The 15,729-nt window shown below is 46.6% G+C and overlaps 1 pseudogene; it reads left to right on the top strand.

Annotated features, from left to right (window-relative positions):
- LOC139159540 (perilipin-3-like) overlaps window positions 1-10,675 on the top strand; it is a 252,743-nt pseudogene extending 242,068 nt beyond the window's left edge.
- The last annotated feature ends 5,054 nt before the right edge of the window (window positions 10,676-15,729 follow it).

Genomic DNA, 15,729 nt, shown 5'->3' with positions numbered 1-15,729 from the left:
CCCCCGAACCCCGAACATTTGCCGAACTTCCGGGTTCGGGGTTGGGGGGGTGCTGGGAAGCCCCCCAGCCTGGCGGTCACCTTTTAAAACAGCCGGGCGGCTTCCCAGGAGCCTCCGAATGCCGAACCCGGAAGTTCGGGTTTGGAGTTCGTAACTCGAAAAAAGATCGTAAGAAGAGGCAAATTTTTTCTGAACCCCGGGTTCGTATCATGAGTTGTTCGTAAGACGAGGGGTTTGTATCTTGAGGTACCACTGTATTTGTTATTGTTGTTTTTTAAAGCAAACTGAACAAATAAAAATCAAATTGGATGCAAAAACGACACATACCCTGTTTCCCCCAAAATAAGACATCCCCTGATAATCGGGATTTTGAGTGATTGGCAATAAGGCCAAACGCTTATTTCAGGGTTCAGAACAATATAAGACAGGGTCTTACTTTGGGGGAACACAGTAACCCAAATTTAGAGAGGAAGATACAGTATATATGCGCTGGTGCTTAATTCTGTCGATTTTCTTCATTCTTCTGTTTTTGAATGTTCACTGCCAGATCATGACAAATGCCATTGAATCTATTTATACCAAATTAACTGAAGTAAAGGACATTATGGATACCATGCTAGATATAAGCATCGAAGCTGCCGCGGAGAGCGTGGAATTAACATTGTGTTCAGCGAGGAGTGCTGTGGACACCATTATGGATATCAACATGACACAGATGATGGCCAGTAGTGTTGACAAGATTATCTTCAAATCGGATTACTTATTAGAGCACTTTCTGCCAATCACGGATGAGGAATTTTGTAAGACTATGCGGTTCCCTCTCTTGATTATCCACATTTTAATAAGTTTGAACTCTAAATTTATTAACTTCTTTTATTTCTACAGCTATCTATCTCTACCAAGTGACTCTGGATGGCATATAATTCTAAAACCGTAAAACAGTTAATTTTTTAATCCAAAAGTAAATGTATACAATAGCTGAGATAGTTAACCAGCAACAGCATTTATTCTTTCATTCATATGGAAAACTTATTGTCACCTAACCTAAATGAAAGACATGGGCATTTCTAACCCCCAATCTAAAAAGTTCAAGGCCATAACAAGTCATCACTATCACTCATCGGCCATTCAATTTTGGGGTAAGGTCACCAAAAATGAAATGCTTTACTTTTTTTAAAAAATTGGGTCACATTTTAGCAAACAAAAGTACAGGCTTATCAGGCTTATGAAATGAATGCTCTGACTTTACGAAAAACATTCTAAACCAGTGTTTCTTAATCTCAGCAATTTTTACGATTGTGGACTCCATTTCCCAGAATTCCCTAGCCAGCATCCCACAGAATTCTGGGAGTTAGAGACCACACATCTTAAAAATTCAGAGGTTGAGCAACACTGTCCTAAAGTGTGGCAGATGATTGATAGGGAGTCTGGTACAGATCAGTTTATTTATTGATCAAATGTATATACCTACCCATCTCCACCAAAATGGTTGTATTTTATCATCTTGCCCTCTTTCACAAAATCTAACTGAACAGTTTCACAAAGCCTATGGATCTTATTTTTACACGGCAGGAAGGTTAGGTTCCCTACACTAAAATGTAATAATAGTGTAGTGCTGGGGAAGGGAGGGCTGTGAAAAGGAGTCTGGGCCAAAGCTGATCTCTTTTTGTGGTTCCTCACCAAATTGTAGCACATGTGCTAAAATAATCCCCTCACTTCCCCAATTAAATATTATTAACAATGAGGGAGAGGAATTGAAATCTTTTTTTTTTTTAGTTATTCGAAGTATAGCTCAGATTTCCCCAAAGCTTAATCAAGGGGGATTTATTTGAGGACTAAAGTGACTACTAGTTAAAATTTCTCGGAAACCTATTTGTGGGGAATGTTATTTGTGAAATGAACTGACTGATAATATTAGCTCAGGGATTGTGAATGGGGATCTCTTTTGATCTAATTGTTGTTTGTTTAGTTGCCATTACATTTTCGGACTGCTCTGGAGCAGCCTCTCTTGAAAATCAGGAAGGAGAGCCAAGTTACTACAGGCGCCTGAGTTCCTTGTCGATGAAGCTCTGTAGTCGAGCCTACCAGCATTCTCGGATAAAGATCAAACTGGGTGCAGAGCAGGCATTGCTCCAGCTTGAACAGCTCTTTTACTTGGTAAGAAACTCAGTCATTCTGTGCTATGTTTGGGAAATAAAAGGAAAGGGTGAATAGTCAGACATTATTGGACCATGTAAGTTGCTGAATCAATAACCTAACTGTAATAGCCACTACTCATTTGGCTGAATCACTCTGGGCCACACCCACACTGAGCCCAATCCACCTCACAGGGTGATGGTTGTAGGGAAATGAGAAGAAAGTATTGGGTATGTTCACTGCCTTGAATTACTTATGAAAAGGACAAAGGCAGGATATAAATATTCCTGTGTCTAAATCTTGTTCTACCATTAGTATCCAGTAAAAGGTTAATGAGCAGCTGGATTGAGTTATGTAGATTTGGATTTGGTCTAAAAACAAGGGCTTTGCACAATGTATATGTTAACCAGGTAGTCTGCCTGCAGTGCTGTTTTTAGGGACTGTGCATTGTGTCTTCCACTTGGATTCTTGCTTAACAGTCTATCTACAGCAATCTTTCTTAGCACTGAAGATGTTAAGAAATTTAACTTCCAGATAGGATGGCCTTTGCTAAGAATTGTAGAAATTGAAATCCAGAGAATCAAGTCAAAGTTTCCAAGGTTGAGAAACACAGACCTACGTTATCCATTAATCAGATTCAGAATGGGGGAGAAAACATCAACATTTTCTTGTATTATAGCAAATCTGCTCATCTTTTGGGCATAGGTTCTTCCTGCTTGACTTCATGTGGATTCAACCTTTTCATTAATAAAAAAAATTGTGCTACGTTCCCCAATTTGATGCTTTCCAGATGTGCTGGATTGTAATTATACAGTATAATCTCCATTTGGCATGGCCATTTTGTCATGCAACAATGTAGTGCAGTGCCTTGTATGCTCTGATCTTAAGTGAGTGCATAATACTCACCTGGAAGGATTAATGGCAAATTCAGGCTGGTGACTTTTTGATTAGAAAGCAGTGTTGTTCAATATTGCTTGTTAATATAACTCCAGAATAATTGCTTGCTTGGAACTCTTCACACAACCTTAGCACATTTTAATGTTCTGATTTCTATTCGAGGAATAGGCAGGAGCGTTGGTAGAAACTTTTGAAGCACTCTTCCAAAAATAGTTTTCCAGCTTTTCTAATCTCGCCGTGTCTGGGAGAGGATGAGAGATGTGGTGTAAGATACTTGCAAGATACCAAGTTGAGACTGCTTTAGGGCAGTTCACTACTGTAAAGAAAAATTCAATTCTAAGGGACTTAAGTAAATCTCTGACCCCAGGACAGATGAAAATCCATGTATCTCTGGAATATGAGTGGACATATGCCAATTTTTTTTGGGGGGGGGTCATTTATGGGGCTTGAGGAATGGAATATCCAAAGCTGAAAGAGATTTAAGTATTTTCTCTCACTGGAGGAATTTTAAAAGGTGAGATGGATGCTTTAAACATCTGCAAAGCTTGGAATTTCCAATTTGTTCCTTTAATCCTCTGTCCAATAGTAACCTTCCCCCCCCCCCCACGCACACACAAATATTCACTACAACTACTTTGGTCATGTTAGAAGATCACTAGCAATGCCCTCTGAGGTTCCCAGGCCAAAATGAGCCTTGTTTATTAATGCTAATGTGAAAGGCTACAGCCGGTTACTGGTTTGTGGCCAAGAGGATAAAACAATGTGTATCAGAGAGTTTAATTGTGTGGTTAAGGCAGTGGTGTAATGCTGAAGGTTTTGGCTATGTAAGTCATGATGTCAGTAGGTGGTCTAATAGGGAGTTGTTTAAGAGGGATGGTTTGCATCCATCATACAGAGGTACCCAGGTGCTCGGTGAGGAATTCAGAACTTTTTTGGACAGGCATTTAAACTAGGTAAAGGGGACAGAGATGTAACTGATGTGGGTGATTTCTGTCCCCGACCAATGAGGATAAAGCAGTTTTTGGAAGCTTATGAAAAGGGAGCTGCAAATGAAATAGATGTAGTTGTTGATGATAAGGGGAAAACTAATAATGAAAATAATGTTCTTCGGGTAATGTGCACGAATGCTCGAAGCTTGAGCAACAAGCTCTGTGAATTAATGGCCATAATATATAGAGATAATTTGGACCTGGTTGCCATAACTGAGACATGGTTTAGGGATTCTAATGAATGGGAAATATCCATACCAGGATATACACTGTATAGGAAGGATAGAATAGAGAGAAGGGGAGGTGGAGTAGCAATTTATGTTAAAGAAAGTCTAAAAACAACACTAATTCAAAATACATGTCAAGATCTGGAGACTCTCTGGATTTGCATGCAAAATAAAGAAGGTTCTGTCATTAGAATTGGGGTGATCTATAGGCCTCCAGGGCAATCTGAGGAATATGACAACAAGATGGTGGATGAAATTACCCAAATGGCACTAAAGGGAGATATTGTGGTTATGGGTGATTTCAACATGCCTGATGTTGACTGGAATATCCCCAGTGCCCTTACATGCAAAAGTAAGAATATAGTAGAGGCCTTTACAGGAGCAGCTCTGGCACAGCTGGTTAAGACACCAACTAGAGGGGAGAATATTCTAGATTTAGTTTTTACGAATGGGAATTGGGTTTCAGAGGTCAAGGTGGGAGAAAATTTAGGTTGCAGTGACCATCTATGTTTGTGGTTTGATGTAAAAACTCATTGTGAGCAATCCTATAATGCAACCAAAGTATTGGATTTCAGAAAAACAAATTTTAATGCAATGGGGGAATATTTAGATAATGAATTAAAGGGGAGGGATAAATTGGCAGGAGTGAGCACCCAGTGGACTGTATTAAAAAAGGCCATCTTAAAAGCCACTGGACTGTATGTAAGACAAATAACTAAAGGTAAAAGGAAGAAGAAACCGCTATGGTTTAGCAATGATGTAAGGGCTATAGTCAATGAAAAAAAGGCTGCCTATAGGAGGTATAAAGAGTCTGGAAGTATAGCTGATAGGGAGGTGTATAAAATGAGACAGAAGGAGGCAAAACAGATAATATATGCTGCTAAAGCCTCAAAAGAGGAAGAAATTGCCAAATCAGTAAAGAAGGGGGATAAAACCTTCTTCAGATATATTAGTGATAAGAAGAAGAAAAACTGCGGCATCACGAAGCTTAGCACCGGGAATAATACATGTATTAATGGGAATAAGGAGATCGCTGACCATTTCAATAGCTACTTCTGTTCAGTTTTCTCAAAAGACACCTTACAAAATAATACTATGGAGGGATATAGCATTGCTTCCAGCTGTACGGATTCAGCTCCAGTGATCTTAGAAGCCGATGTCTTAGAAGAACTTGAACGATTAAAGATAAATAAGGCAATGGGTCCAGATGGCATCCACCCCAGAGTTCTTAAAGAACTCAGATCTGTCATTGCTACCCCCCTGACTGATTTGTTTAACCAATCCTTGTTAACAGGAGAAGTTCCTGAGGATTGGAGAATGGCCAGTGTTGTGCCTATCCACAAGAAGGGCAATAGAGAAGAAGCTGGTAACTACAGGCCAGTTAGCTTGACATCAGTGGTAGTTAAAATGATGGAGACTCTACTCAAAAAGAGGATAAATCAGCACCTAAAAAACAATAACTTATTGGACCCAAATCAGCATGGCTTTACTGAAGGCAAATCATGTCAGACTAATCTCATTGATTTCTTTGACTATGTCACAAAGGTGTTGGATGAAGGTGGTGCCGTGGATATTGCCTACCTGGACTTCAGTAAAGCCTTTGATACGGTTCCACATAAAGAGCTGATAGATAAATTAGTGAAGATTGGACTTAATCCCTGGATAGTTCAATGGATTTGCAGCTGGCTGAAGCGTAGACATCAGAGAGTTATTGTTAACGGCGAGTATTCTGAGCAGAGTCAGGTTACAAGCGGTGTGCCACAAGGGTCTGTTCTGGGTCCTATTCTTTTTAATATGTTTGTGAGTGACATAGGGGAAGGTTTGGTAGGGAAGGTTTGCCTATTTGCCGATGACTCTAAAGTGTGCAATAGGGTTGATATTCCTGGAGGCGTCTGTAATATGGTAAATGATTTAGCTTTACTAGATAAATGGTCAAAGCAATGGAAACTGCAGTTTAATGTTTCCAAATGTAAAATAATGCACTTGGGGAAAAGGAATCCTCAATCTGAGTATTGTATTGGCAGTTCTGTGTTAGCAAATACTTCAAAAGAAAAGGATTTAGGGGTAGTGATTTCTGACAGTCTCAAAATGGGTGAACAGTGCAGTCAGGCGGTAGGGAAAGCAAGTAGGATGCTTGGCTGCATAGCTAGAGGTATAACAAGCAGGAAGAGGGAGATTATGATCCCGCTATATAGAATGCTGGTGAGACCACATTTGGAATACAGTGGTCCCTCGACTTGCGCGTTCTCGATTAGCGCGAAACGCTGCAACGCGGTTTTTCAAAAAATATTATTTAAAAAAATAAAATATTAAAAAATAATTTTTTTTTTATTCTGTTCCCTGAATGGAGACCGCCGGCCGCTCAATCGGGCCGGCAGGGAACAGAATGGAGCCTTCCGCGGCGGGGCTGGTAAGGGGGGGAGCCGAGGGGGGAGCCGAGCCCAGCCCCGTGGCATTCGCTTTCCTCCCGCCGGCAGCCGACTGATCGTGGGCTCCTTCGCAACCTCGGAGAGCTTCCTGGTTTTCGTGAGCTTTCATGCCCCGGAAGCTCTCCGAGGTTGCGAAGGAGCCCACGATCAGTCTCGGCTGCGGGTGGGAGGAAGGCGAATCCCCCGTGGGCTCCGTTACATGTTCCGCTGCCAGCCAGGCCATGCTGGCGGCAGCGGAACAATCGCTGGCTGTCAACTTTTCTTTTTAAAACTGGGCAGGAGCTGACTTGCCTCCCCAGTGCTAAAAAGAAAAGTTGACAGCCGGCGCAGGAGGCAGGAGAGGACCGGGCGACCGGAGAAGCAGCGCTGCCGCCGCCACGCCTGGCTCGACTTCCCTGGCTGCTTGGCCGGGGAGGCTCGGCCGAAAGGGGCTGGAGCGGCAGAGCCGAGCACGCCTTCCGCCCGGGAAGTCCTGCCCCTTCATCCCCACCCCTCGCCCCTGTGGCCGGCTCATCCAGGGGGGCGTGTGTGGACTGGCAAGCGGCAAGCGGCAAGTGATCTGGCGGGAAGACCAAGGGAAGGTTCCTTCAGCCGCCCAACACCTGATCCGCTCCGCAGCGCGGCAGCAGCAAGGAGCCGAAGATGGGGTTTCCCCTTTGCCTTTACCCCATCTTCGGCTCCTCGCTGCTTCCGCGCTGCGGAGCAGATCAGCTGTTGGGCGGCTGAAGGAATCTTCCCTTGGTCTTCCCCGCCGCCCACACGCAAACTCCACCATCTGCGCATGTGCGGCCATGAAAAAAAATGGCGCACATGCGCAGATGGTGGTTTTACTTCCGCATCCAATATAACGCGGAAATCGGTTAGCGCGGGAGGTCTTGGAACGTAACCCCCGCGCTAACCGAGAGATCACTGTACTGTGTTCAGTTCTGGAGACCTCACCTACAAAAAGATATTGACAAAATTGAACGGGTCCAAAGACGGGCTACAAGAATGGTGGAAGGTCTTAAGCATAAAACGTATCAGGAAAGACTTAATGAACTCAATCTGTATAGTCTGGAGGACAGAAGGAAAAGGGGGGACATGATCGAAACATTTAAATATATTAAAGGGTTAAACAAGGTCCAGGAGGGAAGTGTTTTTAAAAGGAAAGTGAACACAAGAACAAGGGGACACAATCTGAAGTTAGTTGGGGGAAAGATCAAAAGCAACATGAGAAAATATTATTTTACTGAAAGAGTAGTAGATCCTTGGAACAAACTTCCAGCAGACGTTGTAGATAAATCCACAGTAACTGAATTTAAACATGCCTGGGATAAACATATATCCATCCTAAGATAAAATACAGAAAATAGTATAAGGGCAGACTAGATGGACCAGGAGGTCTTTTTCTGCCGTCAGACTTCTATGTTTCTATGTTTCTAATTATATAATGAAGAAAAAATGGCCAGCTGATTGTGCACTGGTTCTTTTTTATTTTGTCTGTTGGGGGAAAATATTTTCTTTTTTTAAAAAGAAAACTATTACATTTCAAAAAGAGATCATATATAAAGAAAGAAAAAGTATTACAGAAGCATAGAATGACTAGGAAAGAATGGTTCAGAAAAAAGTCAAAATAATGCAGAAAACCAAGATAGCTATTACTACCCTCAGAATTTTGCCCCGCAAAAAACTAGGTCCTCATTTTACCAGCTTCACAAGCAGCCGTCAGAAATAGCCTGCAGTTCTAGATTCTAACCACTGCGCCGCTGTGGCTCTTATGATAAGAGTAGGGAATGTATAGCTCTGGCCTTTGAGCCAAAACTGTAGTTATGATGCCAAACGCAAAACACTAGGCTTGAGTGCATGATTTTTTTCTTTTTCTCTTCCTGTTTTTTTTTTTTTTTTGCTTTTTTGTAGCTACAATATACCAAGGAGGAATTGGACTACAAAGTTCACAGAGGTCACGAAAAAATGTACCAAATGTGGAAGGAATGGTACAAAGCAGGATCAGAGCAATGGAGCAAATCAGACAGAGGTATCTCAGCATGAGAATGATTCATCTTTTGAAGATACTAAAAAAATAGGGAATGGCCATTGCTCAGTGAAGATTCTGCCTTGACCATGGTTTGTGGCTAGGCATACTGGGTAAACCTAGACAATTATTATTCATTATTAAATAGATTAAATCAGGGATGGCGAACCTATGGCACATGTGGTGGCATGCGAAGCCATTTCTGACGGCAGGTGAGGCATTGCCCTCTGTCAGCTCGGGCCCACTGGTCCGCTGATATTCATAGTTTATACTTTATCAGATTTGTCTGCCACCCCCTCCGAAGACTCGAGGCGGCTCACAGCATAACAGTAGTACAATACATTACCAATCCAATAATAAAAATTAAATCAATTTAAGCAAGTATTAATAACATAATAAAATCCCTAACTATGCAATTACACACATTCAACCTACTCTATCATACAGTAAGGCCAAAAACATAATTAAAAAGAGGGGGAAAGGTGGTAATTATCCCCACACCTGGTGACAAAAGTGGGTTCTTCAACATTTTATGGAAGGCGAGGAGAGTGAGGGCTGGTCGAATCTCTAGAGGGAGTTGATTCCAGAGGGCCGGGGCCACCACAGAGAAGGCTCTTCCCCTGTGTCCTGCCAGCCGACATTGTTTGGTCAACGGGACCTGGAGAAGGCCATCCCTGTGGGACCTAATTGGCCGCTGGGATTCGTGCCTTCTTATTGGCCGTTTTTGCTCTCCCCAGAGTTCAGGAAAGCCTCCTGAAGCCATTTTGCTCCAGCAAAAACTGGAACAAAGCCTCCTGGCCTGTTTTTTTGCCATCTCCAGGCTTCAGGAGGCTTTTCTGAACCCTGGGCAAGGGCAAAAAAAGTCCCTAAAACCCTATTGGAAGTCCCGGAGGCTTCAGTGTGGCCTGTCCGCATGTGTGGAAGGGCAACACAGGGGGGGTTGTGTGCATGTGGGGTGTGGAGGGGAGAGCATTGCGTTACAGGTGTGGGGTACACACACGCGCCCTATCACACGCAAGCGCATCCTTTTGGCACCCGGATCAAAAAGGTTTCGCCAACACTGGACCAAATCTTTATCCCCAGTGGCTGACGCAAATTGGATCTTGCAACATTATTAAACAAACTATATATTTATGCAAAAATTATTCCCAGAACCAGAAGAGAGTTGGTGTGTTTCTCAGGATGTATGAAAAGCTGAGATGAAGAGCTGGGTCAAAGATCCTTTATAGAACATACACAACATACAGAAAATTGCTTGGGGAAAGAAAAGAGGGAGGAGATTTGAATTCTGCCACCTGGCATGTACTGCATGCTGAAATCAAGGGAAGGGCAATCAACAATGGTGTCTCCATGCATAAACAAGAATATTCAGTTGCCCTATGTCCGTCTGTCAACCTCTCTCCCCACCCCCTCCCTCCCTTCAGATAATCCCATAGATCAGGGGTAGGCAAAGTTGGCTCTTCTATGACATGTAGACTTCAACTCCCAGAATGCCTGAGCTAGCATGATTGGCTCAGGAATTCTGGGAGTTGAAGTCCATAAGTCACAGAAGAGCCAACTTTGCCTACCCCTGCCATAGATGAACACCTATGATGTTCAATTAACAGATCTTTTTGTTCATTTGTTTCATAACAGATGGAATCCCATTCTCTAGCCACATCCTACACTGTTGCACAGAAGATGCAGGAGGTCTGCCAGAATGTCTTAACCAACCTGCAGAGCCTTCCTGAACATCTCAACAAAAAGTCCAACAGCTCAGTGTGATTTAACAGAGCTACAAGCTGTCCTCTCTACTGCCACATCCTTCCAGGATCTTCCAGTGGCTTCATGAAAGAGACCACAGAGAAAATTAACAAGGCCAGGAAGGCTCTGTTTGAAGTCATGGAATATATAGCTAAATACACTTGTCAGCCATGGGTAGAGGGACCCTATTGTCCTGCTGAATATTCAGCAGAGGAATCCATAAAACACAATAACGTATATTAGTTCTTTACTCTTAATAATTTATGAAACAAATAACATATATCAATTCTTCCTATTAATAATATTGAGAACAGAATTAAAAAACATGATAACTTACAACCACTTACTAAATACAGAAGGAAATATAAAAACAAAGAAAGAGCTAATAGAACAGAACATAACTTTGGACTGCTGGCCATACAGGCTAATATTTTCAAAATGGCAAAAAAACATCAAAAACGAAGGAATATTGGCGCAGGACACACCCCTTGATAAACTAATATTAGGAAGGGAAAAAAATTTTATAACAAGAATATATAGCTACTTAATAAATTATGAAGTGGAAACTGAAATATCAAAAGATCCAATGACCAGCTGAGCAAGGAACTTTGGCTACAATATCCACATAGACCAATGGGAGACAATTTGGAATAAGAACTACAAAATCACTAAGTCAGCAGCATACAAAGAAAACACTATAAAAATGTTCTATAGGTGGCATATGTCACCATCAAGACTAGCACAGATTTTCCCCAAAACTAGACCAAACTGTTGGAGATGTTCAAATCCCTCTGGAACTTTCTTCCATATCTGGTGGAGCTGCCCAAAAATAAAAAAATTATGGAGCAAAATAAGGTCCTGGATATTCGAAATCACGGAAACCAATCTCTCATTCAAACCAGAGATCTTTTTATTAGGAATAATAGACATGAAAATAAAGAAAACAGTTTACTATATAATCCAACACATTATAATAGCAAGTAGAATATCAATAGCTCAAAACTGGAAAAGGGAAGAGGTACCATCAGACAGAGACCTGATTAAAAAAATATTTGATTGCGCCGAGTATGACTCCTTAACACAAAAACTGAAAGACAACAAGGAAACAAAAAATATAACCACATGGGACAAGTTCTATAACTGGATCAATGAAAGGGAGAGAGCTATGGAAGGGAACAGAAACAAAACACAATAAAACAAATTATAAAAAGATCAAGAATAAAAGGAGAGAAGGAGAAAAACAAAACAAAACAATTTATTTGCTTGCTCGCTGACTTTTTTTTCTTTTTTAGGATCGAAATCAATTATAACTATGCCGGCGGCGACTTACCAGCCGGCGCGGGGTTGCGGCGTGGGTCGGGGAAGGAGGCCGCCATTGTGGGGGCGGTGCCTGCGGCCCCTCGTCATCCCCAGGGGCCGCAGTGACGTGGTTGGTGGCGCTGGCCACCCATTGGCCGGGCGAGGGTGAGGCAGCCCTATAAAAGGGGCTGCCTCGTGGCGCAGTTTCTCTCGCCCGGCAGAAGGAGACAAGGAGACACGGCCCTGCTGCAGGAAATAAAAAGTGCGGCTGGGCCCGACGGCGAGAGCGATTGCGTCACTTGGAGCCTCGGGCCGGCAACACGCGCAGTGAGAAGAGCGCGGCCGGGCCCGGAGGCTGAAGAGGACGTTTCGGCGGCAGCTGGAGGCTCGGGCCGGCGGCACGCGCGGCGTGAAAGGCGCGGCCAGGCCCGGAGGCCGAAGGGGACGCGTGGGCGGCAATCGGAGGCTCAGGCCGGCGGCGCCGGTGGCATCGGCGGTCAGTCGGGCCTCCTGTGGTTTGTTGGAAGGGGTGGTGATGGCTGGAGGCAGCAGGGCTAGGTCGGGGACCCGGCGGCGGGCAGCGGGGGGGACAGGCCGGCGCTCAGGGCACCCACCCATCGAGCCCCGCCGTACGGGAAGGAGGAGGGCCCCCAAGCGCACATGGGGGGAGGCCCCTGGAGCTGGACAGGCCGGTAGGCCGGTCGGGGAGGGCAGCTCCAGGGGGGAAGATAGCAGCAGGGGGCCGGCCGCAAGGCGCCGGGGGCTGACCCCCAGGGCAGCAGGCCGCCGACAGGGGAGGGCCCCATCCCGGGGGCCACGCGGCAGAAGGAGGGAGGTTTCAGATCCCGGGGAGGGGGACCCCAGTCCAATGGAACCGAGTGGGTCTGATGAGGGGTCCCCCACGGCACGGGCGGTTGGGAATGAGGGTACAGGGGAGGAGTCAGTGTCTGTATCCTCACACCTTCTTTCTGCCTTGCTCGAGAAATTGGATGAGAGGCCACGGAAGAGGGGCCGGGCCCGGCTCGAGGACACCAGGGAGGCCACGAGCGCTGAGGGGACCCGGAGCTCCTCGGAATCGGAGGACAGGTCCCAGAGGGTGAGATCCGACCGGCGCGTTAAGAAAAGGCGCAAGAGGAGACGCGGAAGCAGGGCTGCTTCCGGCTCAGAGGAGGCTGATGATGACTCTTCACATTGGGGTGAGTGCCCTGTGCCTGGGCATCGTTGGTCCCGGCCACGGGGGCCACGAGGCAGGCTACAGGCGGTTAAACGCAAGTCACATAAGTCACATAAAACATGGCGTTCGCGCACAGCAGCCCAGGTGTGGGGGAGGGGCCGAAAACGTGGGGTGACAAAGAGGGGCAGGAGGAGGAGGGACTCCTCGAGGGATAGCTCAGAGTCCACAACCACGGAGTCCACTGATACCTCTACTGTAGACAGTGACAACCCCTTTGCCCCGGGCCTCCCTGACACTCCGCTGAGCATGCATATGTCACAGGCCCTTAAGCGGAAAATTTGGCGCGGGGCCTATGTGGATATATTCAAGATTTTATTACCGGGGAAATCCAAGAAGGACAAAGACAAGGACGGTAAGAAGGGATCCGAGGGGTCGAAAGAGACCAAGATGGATAAGGGGATACTATCTTGGGCATACGCCTTTCTTGCATATCACTCAGTGGTTGTTGAGGATGACGTACACAAAACCCATGAGCTCATCCTGTATATGAATATGATATTACGGGCGTATCAGGAGTTTGGAGGGGAGGCGTGGAAGCAATACGATGAAAACTTTAGGAGGTTTGCCGCACACAATAGACACTGGCCGTGGGACATGCGGCACAACGATTTGTGGCTTCAAGCCATGCAGCAACCAGCCACCCCGGCTAGCGGGCGGACGCCTACTGGCCACCTGCTGCTGATCCAGGGAAAGGAGGCTACCCTCCCCCGCCTGGGGGCGGGTTCGGGGACCCAGGGCTCTGCGCAGCGTGGTGCGACGAGTTCGCCCTTTCGGATACCGCCGTACTGTTACGAGTACGGCACCAGGGGAGCCTGTTCCAGGCCAGTTTGCCGCTTTCGCCATGCCTGCGCGTTGTGTAATGGCAGGCATCCAACATCAGCCTGCTATAGGGGCAGGGGGGGAGGCGGCACCAAGGCAGCAGTGGGCTCTGTCAAGCCCCAGGCGGCTGGAGCTCAGAACAAGGGGACCAACCCCCATTAAAGTGGACAGGTTGAGAGACAGGCTTAGGGGCTATCGCCCTAAGAAAGGTGCCGAGTTCTTGGTTACAGGTTTTTCGGAGGGCTTTCGGATTCCGTATAATGGGCCTAGGATTGCGTGCCTGGCTAACAACCTGAGGTCAGTGGTCGGGATGGAGCATGTGGTACGGGAGAAGCTTATGAAGGAGATGTGGGAGGGCCGGGTGCTGGGCCCCTTTACGGAGCCACCCCTGCCTTCTCTGCAAGTATCCCCCCTGGGAGTGGTGCCCAAGCGAGCAGCGGGGGAGTTCCGGCTCATTCACCACCTGTCTTTTCCTCCGGGTAATTCGGTAAATGATCACATCCCTGATGACCTGTGCTCAGTGCGCTACACACCTTTTGAGACGGCTGTCTCGGTGGTACGGGAGTGCGGACCAGGGGCCCTGATGGGTAAATGTGATATCAAGTCGGCCTTCCGGCTCTTACCGATTCACCCCGGGGATTTCGACCTTTTAGGTTTTCAGTTTGAGGGGGGGTTCTTTGTTGATCGGGCCCTCCCGATGGGTTGTTCAGTTTCATGTTCTTTGTTCGAGAAGTTTAGTTCCTTCCTAGAATGGGCGCAAGTGAGGAGTTCAGGGATTCGGTCAGTTGTCCATTATTTAGATGACTTTCTTTTCGCAGGGCCGGCGGGCTCTGACGATTGCCAACGGGGAATGGCAGGGTTTCAGGCGCTGTGCGGGGACCTCGGCGTGCCTTTGGCGCATGAAAAGACCGAGGGGCCCACCACCAGGCTTACATTCCTGGGCATTGAGGTGGACTCGGTTGCCCAGACCTGTAGGCTCCCGGAGGACAAACTAGCGAGGCTGCGGGACACGGTGAGGGTCGTTAGGGCCGCCAAGAGGGTGACTCTTAGGCAGGTGCAGGAACTGGCGGGACTGTTGAACTTCGCTTGTAGAGTAATAGCGCCGGGTAGGGCGTTTATGTTTAGGCTTTATCAGGCGACGGTCGGTCTCAGCAAGCCTCACCACAGAATTCGCTTGTCGGCTAGTGTTAGGAAGGACCTGGGGGTGTGGCAGGAATTTTTGCATACGTACAACGGGGTCTCCTTTTGGAGACATGACATGCTGTTGAAAGGCGACTTCCAGGTGAAATCTGACGCAGCCGGGGCGGTTGGCTTTGGTGTGGTCTGGAAGGATAGATGGTTTAGGGCGGACTGGCCTCAGGAGTGGCAGGGTACCGCAGTGTGTAGGGACTTAACATTCTTGGAACTGTTCCCAATTGTCGTGGTACATTTCTGGTGCGACAACATGGCGGTTGTACATGTGGTCAACACGCTTTCTTCCAAGAACGAGAGGGTGATGGGTTTGGTGCGTCGCATGGTGGTTAGGTGCCTGGCCCGGAATATGCTTTTTCGGGCACACCATGTCCCGGGGATCAGGAACGGGGTAGCTGACGCGTTATCAAGGGGGCAGTTGGCTAGGTTCCGGCTGCTTGCCCCACAGGCCGCGGAACAACTGGAGGCACCCCCCCCCGCACCTGTGGCAGATTGGAGGGCCGACGTGAACAGGGCAATGGACCTGTCCATAGCAGCAAGCACCAGGAGGTCATACAAGAGGGCAGGTAGGGAATTTTGGGCTTTTCGTCAATTTAGGAGATACGATCAGCTTTGGCCGGCCCCGGTGGAGCACCTGCTTGAGTTTTGTTCTCTTAGTAAACGCCGGGGGATGTCTGCCCGCACAATTCGGAGCAAGCTGGCTGGCCTGGCTTTTATAGCCAAGTCCAGGGGTTTCTCGGATAACACGGGTGAC

Source organism: Erythrolamprus reginae, chromosome 2 (genome assembly GCF_031021105.1).
Source record: "Erythrolamprus reginae isolate rEryReg1 chromosome 2, rEryReg1.hap1, whole genome shotgun sequence".
Lineage (NCBI taxonomy): Eukaryota > Metazoa > Chordata > Lepidosauria > Squamata > Dipsadidae > Erythrolamprus > Erythrolamprus reginae.
Note: the sequence above shows the minus strand (reverse complement) of the source record. Positions and strands in the feature narration are given on the sequence as shown.